This window comes from Triplophysa rosa, linkage group LG17 (genome assembly GCF_024868665.1).
Source record: "Triplophysa rosa linkage group LG17, Trosa_1v2, whole genome shotgun sequence".
Lineage (NCBI taxonomy): Eukaryota > Metazoa > Chordata > Actinopteri > Cypriniformes > Nemacheilidae > Triplophysa > Triplophysa rosa.
This window is the reverse complement of record NC_079906.1, coordinates 10,472,405-10,492,764: the sequence shown is the minus strand read 5'-3', so window position 1 is coordinate 10,492,764 and position 20,360 is coordinate 10,472,405. Positions and strand designations below refer to the sequence as shown.

Genomic DNA, 20,360 nt, shown 5'->3' with positions numbered 1-20,360 from the left:
GTATTCTGAGGACAGAGTGCACTTTTTTTGACAACAGCATTTATACAGCTTGAGTTATTCCTTCGGACAGGGGCCATGTTTGTGGACTCTTTTCCAAAGGAGGTCTGGCTAGCATGACTCTCCGATTTTGGCCGGAATTTCAAAGACATGAGGATGCCTTATGGAGGAGAGAATGAGCTGGCGGTGGCTGAACCAGCTGTGGCAGGCTTGCGCTGTTAAGATGATGTGTGCATGCAAATAAACATCTATACTGAAAAAAATTATAGATATAAGGCAATGTTGTGAATGCTGTTCCACTGCTTGGCAAAAAATCATGTTCATGCAGTACTGTAATGACTGTAATGAGAGAGAGATGCTGATTATGATGTAGATTTGTTGTGCTTTGAAAGGTAGATTTAAGAAAAAGTTTACCCAAAAATAGATATTTTGTCATCATATATTACACCTCATGTCATTCAAAACCTGTATATGACTATTTCTTCTGTGAACCACAAAAGAAGATATTTTGAGAAATGTCTCAGTGGTTTTGTGTCCTTACAATGGAAGTCAATGGGGGACAATGTTATTTGGCTACCAACGTTTTTCAAAATATCTTCTTTTGTGTTCTGCAGAAGAAAGAAAGTCACATCGGTTTGATATGACATGGGGGTGAGTAAATGATGTAAAAATTAATCAGATTAGAATCAACACCCCAGGACTCAGAAAGCATAAAACTGTTAATAAAATGAGTAAAATGTGAAATCGGTTTTCTGCCAAAAAAACCATGGTTATACTTTTACTATAATGCAACCATGGTTAATTTTCATAAGGCAAAGCCTCTTCCAAATACAAACCCGATTCCAAAAAAGTTGGGACACTGTACAAAGTGTGAATAAAAACAGAATGCAATGATGTGGAAGTTTCAAATTTCAATATTTTATTCAGAATACAACATAGATGACATATCAAATGTTTAAACTGAGAGAATGTATCATTTTAAGGGAAAAATAAGTTGATTTTAAATTTCATGGCATCAACACATCTCAAAAAAGTTGGGACAAGGCCATGTTTACCACTGTGTGGCATCCCCTCTTCTTTTTATAACAGTCTGCAAACGTCTGGGGACTGAGGAGACAAGTTGCTCAAGTTTAGGAATAGGAATGTTGTCCCATTCTTGTCTAATACAGGCTTCTAGTTGCTCGACTGTCTTAGGTCTTCTTTGTCACATCTTCCTCTTTATGATGCGCCAAATGTTTTCTATGGGTGAAAGATCTGGACTGCAGGCTGGCCATTTCAGTACCCGGATCCTTCTTCTACGCAGCCATGATGTTGTAATTGATGCAGTATGTGGTCTGGCATTGTCATGTTGGAAAATGCAAGGTCTTCCCTGAAAGAGACGACGTCTGGATGGGAGCATATGTTGTTCTAGAACTTGGATATACCTTTCAGCATTGATGGTGCCTTTCCAGATGTGTAAGCTGCCCATGCCACACGCACTCATGCAACCCCATACCATCAGAGATGCAGGCTTCTGAACTGAGCGCTGATAACAACTTGGGTTGTCCTTGTCCTCTTTAGTCCGGATGACATGGCGTCCCATTTTTCCAAAAAGAACTTCAAATTTTGATTCGTCTGACCACAGAACAGTTTTCCACTTTGCCACAGTCCATTTTAAATGAGCCTTGGCCCAGAGAAAACGCCTGCGCTTCTGGATCATGTTTAGATATGGCTTCTTTTTTGACCTATAGAGTTTTAGCCGGCAACGGCGAATGGCACGGTGGATTGTGTTCACCGACAATGTTTTCTGGAAGTATTCCTGAGCCCATGTTGTGATTTCCATTACAGTAGCATTCCTGTATGTGATGCAGTGCCGTCTAAGGGCCCGAAGATCACGGGCATCCAGTATGGTTTTCCGGCCTTGACCCTTACGCACAGAGATTGTTCCAGATTCTCTGAATCTTTGGATGATATTATGCTCTGTAGATGATGATAACTTCAAACTCTTTGCAATTTTTCTCTGAGAAACTCCTTTCTGATATTGCTCCACTATTTTTCGCCGCAGCGTTGGGGGAATTGGTGATCCTCTGCCCATCTTGACTTCTGAGAGACACTGCCACTCTGAGAGGCTCTTTTTATACCCAATCATGTTGCCAATTGACCTAATAAGTTGCAAATTGGTCCTCCAGCTGTTCCTTATATGTACATTTAACTTTTCCGGCCTCTTATTGCTACCTGTCCCAACTTTTTTGGAATGTGTAGCTCTCATGAAATCCAAAATGAGCCAATATTTGGCATGACATTTCAAAATGTCTCACTTTCAACATTTGATATGTTATCTATATTCTATTGTGAATAAAATATAAGTTTATGAGATTCGTAAATTATTGCATTCCTTTTTTATTCACAATTTGTACAGTGTCCCAACTTTTTTGGAATCGGGTTTGTACATAAATATATCCGCTGCAGTCCCAAAGATTGCTTCTGATAACACAGTCCTGATGTGTTACCATTGTATCCTTTATCAAGGCCAAGTTGCTTCAAGGGGACTGTGCTTTAAATAAATAAATAAACAAACAGCAGCGCCGAGGACTTCACAGCATTGTGTGTGTACAAAGGAAATATTAAGAAACACGGGAAGATTCTTGGAAGTCTGTCTGTTTTACCTCCACTAGCAATACATTCACTGAGCCGCAAGCCACTGCACCCCTGAGATGATGTTCTCCACAGAGCGTGTTGTTTTAAAGGCCCGAGAGTTATGTTATGTTGCCGTGCCGATTCTGTAGTTTTTATAGCCGTAACCCTCGCGCGTCACAGGCTGCTGTGGGCGGAGGGGAACACAAGAGCCCGCTCCTGTGACTAAGTGAGTTGAACACACAGGCGGAGCTGCTTTTGGACTTTAGTTTATTTACGTTAGGCAGCGGGGAGGAATCGGGAGGAGAGGCCGCTGTCTTTGAGACCTGGGGAGAAAGTGGAACAGCGGAGGGCAGCGAAGAGCCTAGCGTTATGTAAGACAGTGGTCTTACAAAATTGAGTCCAGTTACCAAATAGAAAGCAGTGGGGACTGCAGGGCTGTTCACATGCAACACATTTTTCCACTTCACCACAAGGAGCGTGCAAATAAAACCATTCTGAATGCGTATTTAAAACATTTAGAACTGCGGTGAACACGTTTGCAGAATCAGCATATTAGTTTGCGGAAATATGAGGGGAAAATGTCGAAGGTTTTGTGGATGGATTTTGAGGGATGGCACTGTGAAGGTTTTAATCTGTGGTAATAAAAAATTAGAACAGCAAGCTATTTACAGGAGCATTTCTGGTCAGTTAGAATTATCTTTTGCAAAATGCCACTGGAGAAATTATTTAGTAGATTAACTCAAGTAATGTCAAGTAAAGTCAAGTCTTGCTGTTATGGAATTAGGAAGGATTATAGTCATTTTTGTAGATTCATGCATTCCACTCTACACAAATCTGCTGTACTTCTGTCTGAAGGTCTAGATTTGTGTATTGAGTTGCATTAATAATGGATGTATTTCACAGCTCTCTGCGTTTTGTGTTAAATTTTAAAAAGCATTTATATTAGGGCTGTCAAACGATTAATCGTGATTAATCGCATCCAGAATAAAGGTTTGTGTTTACATAATATATATCTGTGTACTGGGCATATTAATTTTGTATTTATAAAGACAAAACATACACATACTTGTCTATAAATTTTAAATGTATTAATTTATATTTACCAATAATTGAAATTGTAAATAAAAGTTCATTAATAGTTATATTTTATATTTTTCTTAAATATATGCATTTATGTGTATGTGTTTATAAATACAAAATTAATATGCACAGAACACCAGCATATATTATGTAAACACAAACTTTTATTCTGGATGCGATTAATCACGATTAATCGTTTGACAGCCCTAATTTATATGCATGTAGGAAAATGCAGATAGTGGCTTTTCAGTAATTGATATAGATGTGTGAGAATATCACAAGACCATAGAAAGCTGTGTACTGAATATTACAGGCAAATGTAATTTTGACACGATTTGTGTCATAGGGTGTTGTAGTGATCCTTAAATAACGTGGGGTGTCGGGAGGCAAGATTCGATAGTTTCGTACTATATGGTTTGTCATGGTTTACGACCAGTACAAAACACACTTGCATTAATAGCCACTGTTTGTTTACTGTCTTGTTTGTGGAAGTCACACACTAGTTCTGCCTTTCTCGAGGACATCATCGGCAAAGACAAAAAGCTTTGCGTGTCGGGAAGTATCGTACTGTATGCTGTTTCATCTGACTCAGATGCCTAACCCGAAGTTAACTTGTGGCCTGTGATGGTTATGATATAGCAGTTTATTTTATATTAAAACTAATTAATATTAATGTTTTATTCATATATTTCATTAATTCTATTCAATTATATTAAAACTACTCAACATTTATTAATTCTTTGCAAAGCTCTACCAGTAGTTAAGTTTGGGCCACATAATGTGACACTGTTTCTTGTCCATGACACAACAAGAATTTTGGAGCCCAAAGCGTATATCTGACACGTGTGATGTGCCATTGTATAAATAACAATACTATAATTTCTCATCCCACAATGTTAGTCCAGTGTATTTTGTAAACAAAAATGATCTTGGAAAGCCACTTTCTGAGACAAGCAAAGGCATACAAACAGGAAAGCCTTCCAGTGCTGTTATACTACATATAAGCACTCTTGGAGTGCTGCTTTTGCTTATCAAATTAGAGGACCGGAATTGTTTTATAATGGTCTTCCTCTCTACATTTTGTGTTTGCATTAAGTGAACACTTGCGAGGTTACTGAGTGTAGACTGCGTGTGTGTTCTCACCAGTTATTTATAACACCAGTTTACATTCTGCTGTAAGTATCCATGGGTTCATTGGACCTTTCGTTTATGTTCAAGACACTTTTTCACTCTGCCACCCTCTTTTTCACTTGCTCTTCAAACCTTTCATCTCTGTAGTCTAAACCCCCACCTCACCCCAAGATATTCCTTATATCCACGCAAATTAGTTGGTGGTAATTGTATTCTACACACCAAAATGAAAGTCAACAGAGACAAATGCAGACATACAAAGACAGGTAGATTATCACAATATATTGAGCAGTAAAAGTTTTTTCTATTCTACACAAATGACTCGAAGATCTAAATAATTCAAATAAATTAATAATTTTAAAGAATGCTCTATGAAATAACACAAGTGCATGATTTATTGAATAACAGTCCACTGTTTTAATACTTTTAAATGATTAATAATAATAATATGGTTGCATTGCTTGACAGTTTGCTTTGTTGTCATGTTTAGTCGTTGGAAAACATGTGTTCCTCTACTTTAAATAATCGTTCAATAATTAGTTTGTCTTGTTTCATGTACATGTTCTTCTGAGGTCTGTGTGTGATGTTTTAGGGTGAGTTTTGTCTCACGGGTGTTCACGTAATGAGCACATTGTTCACCATGCTCTGAAAACTCATATTGAACTGTTTAGAATCAAAACCTTGTAAATAGAAACATGAAAATCCTGTAAAATTTATGAAACATTGATATTTCAGATGTGTAGGATGATGATCAATATATGACTTGCTATTAAGATCAACAATGTAGCGACAACTTGTGGGCCAGGACATTGTCAGAAGTGTATTGTGTCCCCATTTCAGCATCATGCTGCTTTCAAAGATAAAGCACAACAGGTGATACACGTGCCAAGCTGTCATGGCAGCGTGTGTATTTTTATGTGCAGGTCTGATGGCAGTCTGACCCTTCCTTTGCACTGACACAAATTCTTGTGCTGGCAAAACTCAATGCACTTTTGTCCTGACACAAAAACACGTCTGTCTCAGCTTTCTCCCTGCGGTGAGCCGAGAGATGTAAAACAATATACAGTGACCCCACAAGCCGCTCTGAAAAGGTCTGGATGTCATTGTACTGTATTTAGATTTAAAAAATCAAGTGATGAAATCCCGTTCATTTCAAGTTCACACAGGTGTCTTAGTAGGATAACAACAGGTGTGTTTGATCATATGAACATGTTTTAAGCTTTTATTAGAGATGCCTTGATATATTTGCCAATAAAAGCAATTTTTCATGCTATCGGCAATACGCTCTGCAATAAATGCAAAAAGTTTGATGTTCAATATTAATAGTCATTGTATGAATTAATAACATTCAGAAGGTTAAGAAATATTATTTTAATCTTCAGAATCGGTTTCGGCAGATATCACTCACACTGAATAATAGGCTATCAGTATCGGTGGAGAAATTTAGTATCGGTCCATATCTAGTTTTTCTTAATTTTAAACAGTGTGTAGTGTAATTTCAAACATAAGGTGAATTCATACCTTTACATGAGTGTTTGCCTTGTTATATGTTTGCATGTATGTTTCAGGGCCACTACATACAATTGTGTGTTTGTTTAAAATGATTCTGTGTGCATCATGTGCATACAGCAGGAGTCTTCAACTAAAATTGCTTGAGGTCCTGTAAACGAACCCTCCTTACCAGCCGAGGTCCGCACAATTAAATACCTTAAAACATGAATTGATGGTTTTTGGCAGACCAAATAAATAAACATGTATTTTCATATCTATACGACGGCATAACAATTTCTGACAAATGTGCAAAATGCCCCAATCTCTAAACCTGCACTGAACATACATTCATTTCAACATTAACAACTTTAAAAGAAAACTAAAGTGTTGTTTTCTGCTGAACTGAGATGAACAAATAGCAGCATCAAGTCGTGACTGAACATCCTCTGATAACATTTCAGCTCTTCTTGTGGCTGTTGCAGCTGAAAGGGGGGTTTGTTTCATATTTTCTTTTAGTTCATGTCTTTATTTTCCTTCTAAAAGTGTTTCACACGCAGCCTCCATGCACTCTTACTATTTTCCCATCAGTAAAGGGCTTTTTATGTTTTCCTAAGATCCACTGTATTCTTAGGGAACATTCATATGCTTGTTGTTGGGCGGTAAGTGAGTGAGGGAGGACCCGTGTAGATCGCTCCTACTGGGCTTTGAGCTAATATATTTTCCGTGTCCTTACCTCGGACTGCTGCGGGCAAGTCTCTTCATAGTGTCTATGTCTAGTTTCATAATGCCATTTAAGGTTTCCACTTTTGACAACTGCAATAGACTCCGAGCAAATGAGACAAACCGGACTCGTGCATGTCGATGCAAGAAGAATAAATGCAAATCTCTCGACCCATTCATCGGAAAACATGGTTTTCAGCGTCAACTTTTCTAACTTTTGAAAAGGATTGTTTTTCCGTCACTGACAGTTACATCTGTCTGCGCGTTGTGCAGCGACTCTGTCTCGGCTCTCATCACTCATCGACGTCTGAACTAGGGATGTGCACATCGATGCTGCAGTATCGATACATCGATACTCAAAAGCTGCTATTTAGGTATCGATATTTTCTGAAAAGTATCAATTATCTTGTTAATTACATTAATAGTTTCAGCATAACTAAATGTTGTTAGCTCTGCGCATGCCGATCAGTGACGCTATGTTATGAAAGTAGCTCTCGCGGCAGTTTGATGTCACACACGGATCGGTCTCCGGCTGCGCAGCGTGAGCGACGTGGTCACGTGATATTCAGGCATGTACACATACATAACACGCATGCATTGCACACTTCCGCATCAAACAGAGGAGATGTTGACATGTTGCTTTTCTTAAACTCCTATCTACAATTTAAAGATTAGGAATTCTTAATCAGCAATTGAAGTGAAACACAAGTGAAAGTATGCACAGTTTATGTTGTTTGTAATGTTGTTAATTGTATTAACTTTATTACATTTTTGTTAGTTAATAAATATATATATATATTTTAAATACTGTATGTAATAGTACAAAAAGAATGTTAAAGCCTAAGAAAAATGGCCTGTTTAAAAATAAGACAGTGAAAAATGCACATTTTTTGTTGTTGGTATTTTTGTTCATTTTATTAAGATTTATGTTATTTAATCAATATTTTTGTAAGAAGGTTGTTTAAACATTTTATTTATTTGTTTAAATTGCTTTTTTTTATTTGTTATTAGTAGCCAGTACAAGTATGTAATTTGTTTTTTTGATTGTAATTAGATTTTTATTTTAAAAAAACATCAGTATCGGTATCGGTAACATTTCAAGAAAAAGTATCAGTATCGTATCGAATCAAAAAAATGTGGTATCGCCCATCCCTAGTCTGAACGTAGCAACAGTGCGCATATGTTAACTGTCCGTGGCGCCATAGGACCCAAACTGCTACTGAGCGGACCTTGATGTGCCTGGTATAAATTTGATTGCATTAGAAAATAATGTTAGCCGTTCATTTATTTATTATGTCAAAAGGCTTTGAGGTCCGGACGGACACATCTTGCCATCCGCATTCGTACCGGAGTCTGCTAGTTGGTGACCCCTGGCATAAAGTATGTCTTTCCGTTAAATCTTATTCGAGTGTTAGAAACTGTTTTTTGTGTTTTATTCAGTTCAATTTGTGTTTATCTCATATAGAGCTTTTCACTATTTGTATTGTAACAAAGCATCTTTACAAAAAACACATTGTAGGACTAACTAAAGACAGACTAAAATGGAAGCATCTTTAGGATATTAGTCAGACTGTTACATTAAAGGTAAAGTTTGATTTTCTATGTCTGTTGGTTTTGGAAAATTCTTTTGAAATGTAAAAAGCAAACACTTACACAGTTTTGGATCATTTAAATGGTTACTTCATCTGAATTTGTAGTTAAATTTCTGCACATGTTTTTAGGTTGGTAGCATGTTCTTGTTGCATGTAGTGGCTTATCACTCTTGTTTACACTGCAAAACTAATCATGCATCAGGGTTGTTTTGTTGGAGCGGTTTGATGCTGCACTTCGTGCTCTCCTGAAACTTATTTGATTATTTGAATTGTATTTCTCAGTAAATATTGAACCACTTTAGTTGCGGTTATGCGCTGGGGTCAGGGGCTTTTCAGATATGCGCTCATTAAGCACTGTGTGTATGTGTGTAATTGGTAATTATTTTTAAAGGACAGAGAGAAGGAAAATGGCATAATCGCGGCTGTCATATTACTGGTGTTGTTTATGAACAGTGCATCTGAAATCCATTGATGCTGAGGTCAGTATAATCTGCAGGGGAAAAAAACATGTTTTGTAAAGTGTTTATGGCAACAGCAGCAACAGAAAACATAGACTTTTTATTTTTCCTTAAGAATTATAAGAAAAAATATTTTAAACTTGTTATCTTGTTGGAAAATAAATTCCTAAAGCTGGGAACACACTTAACGATTTTACTAATATTTAAAATGGAATTTGATCACCAATAATCGTGCCTGGTCTATTCCAGTTGTGCTCGGTGATTGTTTAGAATCGCAGATAAAAGATCGTTCAGTGTGTGGTGTCTTATGATTCTAGTCTTAGAATTTATGAGCCAGTCGTTGCAGTCATCCTCACTAAAGATTTTATTAAACGTGTTTAATATTACGACTGGCTGCTGCGATCAATGACATCAAAGCCGCACTGGAGGTCACGATTCTCGGGTGAGGTGAGACAAGGAGAGAGGATGCAGACAGCGGGTAAGGGGTTAAACAAGACTTTTAATAAATAATAAAACACACGAAACAAAAACCCACGAGGGAGTAAAACAAGAGTATAATAAGAACAAAGGCTAACTACACTAAACAAGAATAAAATAACATCTATAACATATTACACAAGACTAAGCTACACTTAACAGGACAAGAACTCACCCACACAACATAACGATCGAGCACAGTGAACCCAGCAGGCAATATGGACCGAGACCAGGTGTTCCTGCGGTCCCGCGAGGCCCACCTATTGTTCGGGTTTCACCAAGGGGACTACGGGACCAAGGAGTTCGCCGAGGCGTTTACGGTGGTGGCGAGGGAGACAGACTTCGGAGACGCTGAACTGCAGGTGATCTTTGATGGCTGCCTCACCCACCGTCTGACGCCTTGGGAGAGGAGGACGCTGAGACCCCTGAGGATCGCTGACATGGTCCGGTATGTAGTCAACCGGAGGACTGCACACTGGCCACTGTCACCCTGGGGGACTCTGCACCTCCCTCCGCTAGCTCCGCGGCCCTTGGACCTCCTACGACCCTCCGCGGCAAGCGGGGGAGGAGGGCGTCCGGGGGACGTCTACGGACTCCTCTGGTGCAGAGCTAGCCACTCCCTCCTCCGCTGCCTCGCAACCGACCACAGGCCCTGTGGTTCGGTTAAAGAAGAAGAGGCAGCGGAGGGGGGCACGGACTCCAGTGCAGCCTGTGTCCAGTCCAGCACCCAGCCCGGCGCAGCGGCCGGCGTCCCAGCAGGTGCAGCAGCCGGCATCCCAGCCGGTGATCCAGTCGGCGTCCCAGCCGGTGATCCAGCTGGCGTCCCAGCCGATGATCCAGCCGGCCTCCCAGCCGGTGATCCAGCAGGCGTCCAGTCCAGTGCAGCCGGCGTCCAGTCCGGCATCCAGTCTGGCGTCCAGGCCGGTGATCCAGCCGGCGTCCAGTCCGGTGCAGCCGGCATCCAGCCGATGATCCAGCCGGCGTCCCAGCCGGTGATCCAGCAGGCGTCCAGTCCGGTGCAGCCGGCGTCCAGTCCGGCATCCAGTCCGGTGTCCAGGCCGGTGATCCAGCCGGTGTCCAGGCCGGTGATCCAGCCGGCGTCCCAGCCGGTGATCCAGCCAGCGTCCAGTCCGGTGCAGCCGGCATCCAGTCCGGTGTCCAGCCCGGTGCAGCCGGGGTCCAGTTCAGTGTCCAGTCCGGTATCCAGTTCAGTGTCCAGTCGTGTGCCCAGTATGGTGCCCAGCCCGGTGCAGCCGGCGTCCAGTCCGGTGCAACCGGCCTTCCAGCCGGCCTTCCAGCCAGTGACTCAGCCGGCACCCCAGCTGGCAGTTCGTCTGGCCCCTAGCCGTGTCCGGCCGGCAGCCAAGTCGGCCGCCCCTAAGTCTCCTGGGATTCCACCCATGCGAGCACCCCCAGGGACTAAGACTATTCCCCTGAGTCCCCACCCTTTTGGACTTCCCCTTATGAACCCTTGTCTTGAATGTTTGTTATTCTTGCTGTCCCACCCCAACCCATTTATTGTCATTGCTGTGTTGCCCTTAGTTATGTTTTCTATGTGTATCTGGTTCTTGTCACTGTCCCGGTCTGTCTTGTCTTGTTAGTCGGCCCTTTGGTGAACACCTGGGGGTGTTCATTAAGGGGGGGCTCTGTCATGGTCCTGCCTTCTTGTTCAGGATTTTCTAGTCTTGTGGCAGGATCGTGACAAATCCCTTATGTTTAGTGTGAGAAAGTCATGGGGTGTTTACCATTGACATTCCATGTGCTTCTCTCATCATTGGCCCCGCCCCTCTCGTTTCCCATATTGCCTTGTTCCCCAGTCCTATGTACGTCGTGTAAGTTTAGTTTTCCTGTCTTTGTTGTTTTTTTCCCCCTTGCGGGAAGTCTTTGTTTTGCATTTTTGTACAATTAGTCCAGTCTGTTTTGCACCCCATTGTGGGTTTTTGTTTTGTTTTATTATTAAAATCTCTTTTGTTTAACCCCTTCACCACCATCTGCCTGCATTTGGGTTCTTCCCCTTCCTCGTCCGTGACAGGAGATAGTATACAGGCAGAAACAATGAGAGAAATGCTGACAAAGGTCAAAGAAATAAGCTAAAATAATCAAAGAAATAAGTAACCTTTTTGTGGTTATTTTATGTTTAAAATAATAACGGGAAATATACTGTATATGAAGAGTTCGGATGCAAAACCCTCTGAATCCGTCAGACCTAATTTCTTTTAAATGGGCATTTTTTTATCAGGCTCCTATATTTACTTTCATTAATATCAGATATTTTAGACTGGGCGAGTGTGGTATTTAGCGGGTTTCGAAGCAAAATTATTTGAATTACATAGGCTATACTATGTGTGGAGAGCGTTCACTCAAAATCGTGAAATCATTTTTGACGGCGTTGGCTTTAAAGGGTTTTGCATCTGAACACTTTGTTTTTATGAATTAATGCGGAACAACAGGTGCAATTATTAATTCATAAAAAATTATACACATTATAGGCATATAAAGTTAAATATAAATTGTCAAACAAAAATAAATAAAAGCTAATTGTTTAGCCTGCATACATACGGAGCCTCAATACAAATGACAACGGAACAAAGCGAGTCTAAATGAAACGAAAATAAGGCAATATCTGTGCAGCAATACAGTAACTGTGCAAAACAAATGCAACACAAAAACGGTTTATATACTGTATAAGGTATGGCATTTTCATCAATATAATTCCCCATAATATTACTTAAAATAAGCTATATCCTCATATTCTAAGTTTCTTAATAGAAAATATGCAGTGTGTTAGTAAAGGGATACCTTACAGAGCAAAAGCAAAAGCGAATGAAAAACCTGTTTACAAAGAAGACTGCCCATAAGAATGTAGAGAACATAGGCCCAGGGCAGGGTTGTGCGGCCCTAGGCAAGACCTTGAAAATGAGCCCACTGGTGTAAAAATTGTAATAGCACTGTAATTTGACAAGTGAAAATAAAACAAAAATGACAATTTATTAATTTAAGTGTAGCAGTGTTTATTAAGTGAAACATATTAAACAAAGTTGTTATAGTTCAACAATTGTAACAGAACTACAGTATCTTTAAATACAAATATATAAACAGATTTAAACAAAGATGACGTGAAGACAAGGAATTTAACTAGGGATGCTCATTTCGGTTAATTTCACTAACCGAGAACCGGCGCTCATTATCCGAATATTAACCGTAACTGATAAGATTTTAATATTAAATTGGAATTAAATAAAAATACATGTTGCGTCTCATTTCAAAGGCTGCGTCCTCCGGAGGTCACGTTAGTCGGCCGCATATGCCTTCGCATGCGACATCCGGAGGACGCAGACTTCGAAATGAAACACAGCTACAGTTGACGATGGTCTGTGACACGTTAAAAATCCAAACATTTTTTTCACAAATTTATTTGAACATGCAAACAGCAGCATAACGAATAGATCAACAACAGCACCTACATTCACATATTATTACATTTTCACGAGCCTGCAGCGTTTTGGACAATAATATAAATAATAATACAGTGAGGGAAATAATTATTTTATCCCCTGCTGATTTTGTAAGTTTGCCTGCTTACAAAGAAATGAAGGGTCTATAATTTTATGGTAGGTTTATTTTAACTGATAGAGACAAAATATAAAAAAAATCAGGGGAAAAAATGTTATATAAAGGTTATAAATTGATTTGCATTTCAGTCAGTGAAATAAGTATTTGATCCCCTACCAACCAGCTAGAATTTTGGCTCCAAAGATTGGTTATGTGCCTATATGGACCGCAGATTAGTCCTGTCACTTTAAGGAAGTACTCCTAAATCAGCTTGTTATGTATATAAAAGATGCCTGCCAACAGAATCTGTATCTTCCAGTTCAACCTCTCCAACACCATGGTCCAGACCAAAGAGGTTTTAAAGGATGTCAGGGACAAGATTGGAGACCTGCACAAACCTTGAATAGGCTACAGACAGAAGCTTGGTGAGAAGGAGACAACTGTTGGTGCGATTATTTGGAAATAGAAGAAATACTAAATAACTATCAAATGCCCTTGGTCTGGAGCTCCCTGCAAGATTTCCCCAATGGGTTAAAGATGATCATGAGAATGGTTAAAGATCAGCCCAGAACTACACGGAAGAAGCTTGTTAATGATTTCAAGACAGTTGGGACCACAGTTACCAAGCAAACCATTGGTAACACGCTATGCCACAATAGATTGAAATCCTGAAGCACCTGCAAGGTCCTCCTGCCCAAGAAGGCCCGTCTGGCTCATCTGAAGTTTGACAATGAACATCAAAATGATTCAGAAAAGGCTGAAATCAGCAGGGGATCAAATAATTATTTCCCTCACTGTAAATCCAAAGCATAAGATTTTTCATCAAATAAAAATAGCAGGCCTATCTCAATCCAAAGCTTGGCTAGTTTTTATTTAATAAAATAACATGTTTACGTGTTGTGGGGACAGTCTGGAGCCTGTTGACGGTTAGATCCGCAACCCAAAACACCCTTTCAGATGGCATGGATGTCCCGGAAATGCAGAGATAACGCCTCGGAAAGGGCATTTCATTTGCTTACCACCAGCGAGGATTAATATTCAAAGAGGGCACTTGGCCACATAAATGTGTCTTGCTAAACATAAATCCGTTCTGCTATACCCGCGCAAAATACAAACATTATTTATTACTTATTCAGATTTCAAATTCGTATTTTTACGTCACGTCTAAAAGAAGGCAGGGAAACTACAGGTCGCGCCGTTTCCTCCTCCTTTCCAATAACAATTCTAATTTCTGTTTAATTGTTAGTTTTTCAAATAATGTATAGAACAATATTTTGATTTCAGTAATCAGATTTTTTTTAATAGTTTAATTTTTGTAAACTGTAATAATCTTATAGGCTACTTGCATGTTTACCTTATCCTATTAACAAAGAGCATAGACAGCATATGGAATATTTTTACCTTGTCTGTATTTATTATATAAACTAGGGCTGTCAACGTTAACGCTTTAACGTATGCGATACATTTTTTTAGATTGACGCATTAAAATATTTAACGGCCTTAACGAAACATCAGTTTTTTCTGTCATCGTTGTCTAGCGTTACATGATATAATCACGCTCTTATTCATATAAAGGCCTTTAAACTATTTGAGTGCGATTTGAAATGGTCGTATTGACATGTCCAGTACATATATTGACAGCTTCTGGCTGTGAAACACAGCTCAACGCGACAGCGGTCCCGTAAAAAATATTCCGTAAATTTTACAGTAAAAAACCGGCAGCTGTGGTTGCCAGAACTTTACCGTCAAAAGTACGGTTGCAACGTTATTGGTTTTACGGGATTGCACCCACTGTACCGTATATTTTACAGTTGATAATTTTCTTTTTTACGGTTCATAACTGTCTAATTTACTTGTTTATGCTGTTATAAAAACAGTTTATACCTGTCAAATTCCAGGATTTACATTGTATTAATTACGGTTCATAACCATCTTTTTTACAGTTCAGCACTGTCTAATTTAAAGGTTTATGTTGTAATAATTACAGTTAAACTCTATAATTATTTGCTAAACATTCAGATTTAACCTTTAAGAAACTATTAAAATTACTGTTAAACTAATTGATAAATATCTTACATTTGCAAACCTAAATCAAATCATCAAAACCCATCAAAATCTATAAAAGACAAAGACATCAGTGAGGTCCCAAGTATCTTTAATAAAGACTGGCAGGCATTTAAGACAAAATATTAGTGCATTTTTCTGTTCTCGTGTTTCAACTGGTATACAGTGGTTTAATTAAAATCGTTCAGTCCAGTCTACATTTAAAGTGATGCTTCACCCAAAAATGAAAATTCTGTCATCATTTACTCACTCTCTTGTCATGTCAAACCTGTACTGTATATATTTCTTTGTTCTGCTAAACACAAAGGAATATATTTGTAAGAATGTCATTTACCAAACAGATCTCATCCCCCATTGACTCCCATAGTATTTTTTTTCCCTACTATGGCAGTAAATGAGGGATAAGATCTGTTTGGTTACTGACATTCTTATAAATAGCTTCCTTTTTGTTTAACCGAACAAAAAATGTATACAGGTTTGGAAGAACCTGAGAGTGAGGAAATGACAGAATTTTCACTTTGGGGAGAACTATCCCTTTAAAGTGATACTTCATGCTTAAAATCAAAATTTCCCCATGTTTTACTTACCCTCACGGCATCCTAAGTGAATGTGACTTTCTTCTTGAAGAATAATGCAATCAAAGTAATAATACCACGTATTCTTTGACTTCCAAGCGGCAGAATGTGAGTGAATGGGGGGGATTTTTTGAAGCTCCAAAAAGTGCATCCATCGATGAAAGAAGAACGGCTCGACACGGCTCCGTGGTCTTAACAAAGGTCTTCTGAAGCGAATCAATGCGTTTGTTTAAGAGAAATATGCATATTGACAACGCTATTAAGGATAATGTCTAACAGCCGCTGCAGGCGAAAGAGAGGCTTGTTTTTCCGTTAAATGATGGCGACGAAAGCTCCCGCCCAGAAGAGGCGGTGTTTATATTGGCGAAAACGAAAAATGCTGTGTTCGTCACAGGAACTTACTTAGGGTGAAGACTCTGCGTCATTTGCCGGAGAAACAAGCCTCTCGCTCGCCTGCAGCGGATGTTGGACATTATCCTTTATAGCGTTGTCAATATGTATATTTCTCTTAAACAAACGCATGGATTCGCTTCAGAAGACCTTTGTTAAGACCACGGAGCCGTGTCGAGCCGCTCTTTGATCAATGGATGCACTTTTTGGAGATTTAAAAAATTGCCCCCCATTCACTCCCATTCTACTGCTTGGAAGTAAAAGGATACGTGGTATTATTACTCTGACTCCATTATTCCTCAAGAAGAAAGTTACATTCACTTAGGATGCCTTGAGGGTAAGTAAAACATGGGGAAAATTTGATTCAAGCCTGAAATAACCCTTTAAGAGATTAAAACTTGGAAACAGTCTGTAGGCCACCTTTACAAAGTCTCTCACCCCGAGTATAAACTTGGAAACAGTCTGCAGACCACCTTTACAAAGTCTCTCGCCATTCATGATCAGAAAGGTCAGCGATTAGGGTGAAGACTGGGAGTAGCTTTTTGTTTTTCTTTTCCACCTCCTTTATTCCCTTTCTCCGGATTGATGATGAAAAAAACACCTTGAAAAGAAAAAAAAAAACATTTATAAGTCTGTAAATTAAGCTACACCGTAATGAATCTCCCCTCCTAAGTCTCTTTACATACCTTTGCAGGAATTCAAGCACTGACGCCAGTTCAGTAGGGTAGTTAATTTTGGAGCAGTAATAACTGCAGAACATTAGGCAAACAGCAGAGATGAAAGAAGTGATGTCATCATTCACAATCTTGCGGTCCACAGCTAGCATGAATCGGACAGCAGCATAGCAGGAGGGTCCTGTAGATACATTTCAATGCAATATACATAAATTTATGAACGTAAGATTATTGTGTATTTACATATACAGTATGGCAAGAATATTATACAAATTGCAGTTTATTTAGTACTGCCCTGAAATAACCATTTCACAAAATAGATTTTAGAAATAATAGAAATAAACCAGTTCTAAAGTTTAGATTTGTGTAAACCGAGTTATTAATCTGTGTTGTGGAATATATGTAAAAACATATATTATGTGGAACAGTTTGTTCTGTGCAGAACTAATTAAAAATTGCAATTTGTATGATTTGTATCTTATTTCTTAAATTGATAGTTCACCAAAAATTAAAATTGTCTCAGCATTTACCCTGTATGACTTTCTTCTGCAGAACACAATTTTGAAGAATGTTGTTAACTGGCCCCCATTGACTTGTGTTGGTTTCGTGTCCATACAATAGAAATGAATGGGTGCCACTGCTGTTCGGTTACCAGCATTTTTTTTAAATATCTTCTTTTGTGTTCTAGTTTAAAATGATAAGAGGGTGAGTAAATGATGACAGAATTTTCATTTGTGGGTGAACTATCACTTTAATCCCTATCATTTTGCATACTCTGCAAGGGGCATGTAAACTTATAAACTCAACTTTATAGTTAAACATTTAATCATTAAAGCTTTAGGGTTCTACTGTATATTAACAAAACGTTCACTTACCACACACACAATAATGCAAGGCGTCACAGGCAGGTTTTCTAACTCCACATCCTTTGCCAGGCTTGTCTCTTCTACATAATGGAGGAGCTCCTCTTTCTCATCAAAACAGGAGAGAGGTAGAAGAATCATGCCTTTCACATCCTCTGAGCAACCATTTCTGTACTCTCAAAACTTCTAGTTTTGTGACAGCAAGGGCATGTGGAGTAGCAACACGTGAATCTATTTTGTTTACGGTAAAAATGCACACTTGAACACGCACCGTGGTTTAAGGTGAAGTTTGTTATGTAAAACATGCTACCTAAGGATTTGCACTGATATCACACAGAACTGACAGCTAAACATTTAAACTACGTGAACAAATACACACTCTACTACGGTTTCAAACACATAAATTATATTTCACAAACTGGGCAGGACATCTAGAGCTTGCGAGTTTTACTACATCCGCTGCCAGACATGTTTAAACAGTGTAGCCTACATGCTAACTTACTCGTATTTAAAACGATGCACTGCTTGATTCTATTTAGCAAAAGTACTTAACAAACATATATTTTACAGAATATTTCCACGGATCAAGAGCTCTCACGCTTTAGGACTTGCAAGTCTGCCTACATGCGCTGGCTAGTTAAATATGTTTATGCCCCATGAAAACAGTGTACATTCTACTCGTGTTTAAAATCACACACTGCTAAAACCGTTAAATCCAACTTACCAATATGCCCAATGCCATATATACATATATATATATATATATATATATATTCCACTGATTTGTAGTTCAGCTCCGACAGTGCTTCATCAGAATCGTCACTGTTGAAACGCGGGAACGCAAACTTTACGTTACTGTGTGCTCCGCGCCAATGAGTATTCAACCAATCACATCCTTTGTTCACGAAGCCAAGGCGCAACGTATATCTTGATTGGATGATGCTTAACGGTTATGTTTTAAATGCTTGTTGAGTTGATTGCTTTACCATAAAATACATTCTTGAGTTCAGAGACAAAAAATTTGTTTCACACAATCTAAAAATGTAAAAGCACTGCTAATTACATAAAAACAATATTTAAATTATCAAAAGTGACAAATGTCAAGGTGAAATTTTTGGGGGGGTTTAGGCAGACAATTTAAGCTAAACAATGTATAGAAGTCATTATATTACAACTTTACACAGAAAAAGATGATTTTATAACACATATTAAAACTGGTTTAAGTGCACACTGCACAGGGGAGTCAGATATGTTTATGTAGCCTATTTGTAATAAGAATATTTTTAAGACGTTCTTTTTTTACGGCAAATAATACAGTGTACTGTAATGTTTTACTCCAATAAACCGTATTTTCATATGTTTTTACCTGTTAAATGTACGGTCTTACTCCGTAAAACTAATTACAGCTTTCCACTGTAAATTCTACGGGTTTCGCATGTTTTATGAAATACGGTTTTATACTGTAGCATTTATACGGTATTTTACTGTTAAATCTATACATTTTTTACAGTGTGTATACACATGGGCTAAAGGCCGGGTCAGAATCTGTCAGACAGCGCACCAGTATGAACTTCTCTTTCGTGCTAGAATGGACAAAAACACACAAGATTATGCCAGAAAGCACATTTTGTCTAGTATTTTCGCAAGCATAGTCTTCAACGAGTTAAATAAAGTCTTAAATAAATGTAAAGAGTAGTGAAAATAGGAAGTGCATTAGACCTGCTTAGAGCGGCAGCTCTTATAGGGGCTGCGTTCTTAAACATGTGGCTGTGACTCCTGTCACTAATGTTAATCATAGAACAAAAGAAAAGAAGAAATCAGTTTGATTTTGTAGCTTTAATGAGGATTCTTCTGTATTTCATGTACTGTATTTCAGTAAAGACTGTAAAGTGTTTGAGAACTTTATTTATTTTCTGTATATTTCCTACCTGTTAGACAGGCACACTTACATTTACATTTAGTCATTTAGCAGACACTTTTATCCAAAGCGACTTACAGAGAGTTCAGGGAGCAATAAGCCATATGTCATACAGGAGCAATAATACAATAGGTGCTAATACAAAGTTACTAGTTTCAACAAAAGCTAGACCACTACCTGTTGAGAGAAAGAGAGAGGGTTAGTGTTTTTTTTATTTAAATTTAATAAATTTTTATTTAAAATTTTCCTTGTTAATTTTTCTGAGTTTTGTATTTTCAATGCTCTACTATACAGTAGTAAATACATTTGTCCATAAAAATACTGTATACTATAGTATTTACTACAGTAGACTGCAGTAAAATTCTTGTGTACTATAGTTTATTTGAACATTACTATAAAAAATATTAAAATATACTATAGTGTTTACTACAGTTTATAAATTTACTACAAGTTAATTATTTTATCATCTGGTTCAAATTAAGCTGACTTTTATTTTGGCGGGTGGTCGCAAAGATGCTTGAGCTTCAGCTTGTTTGACAGTAGCCTCACACAAACAGTGAAATGCTCGTAAAATAAACTTAGAACAACTCTGTGGATGAAGTTCATGTGTTCATGTCCTTGTATAGTAAGATACAGACAAATCCACGAGTGTCACGCTTATAACATGTTAAAGTGTGCAACTAATTCACTCATAGACATGCAGAACAAGCAGAGGACATATTTAAATAGTAGAATTCCACTTTCGTGATTCCTTCCATGTTT

At 38.5% G+C, this 20,360-nt stretch overlaps 1 protein-coding gene and 1 long non-coding RNA gene across 2 annotated transcripts in view; one reads left to right on the top strand and one right to left on the bottom strand.

Moving 5' to 3' along the window:
• Positions 1-20,360, top strand: part of LOC130568119 (growth hormone receptor-like) — a 50,259-nt gene that overhangs the window by 17,635 nt on the left and 12,264 nt on the right. The window lies entirely within an intron of this gene.
• LOC130568120 (uncharacterized) lies at positions 15,016-18,433 on the bottom strand. The gene is made up of 3 exons (XR_008964670.1): positions 17,693-18,433; positions 16,830-16,998; positions 15,016-16,744 (listed from the first exon to the last, which is right to left on the bottom strand). It is a non-coding gene; the product is annotated as an uncharacterized LOC130568120 (long non-coding RNA).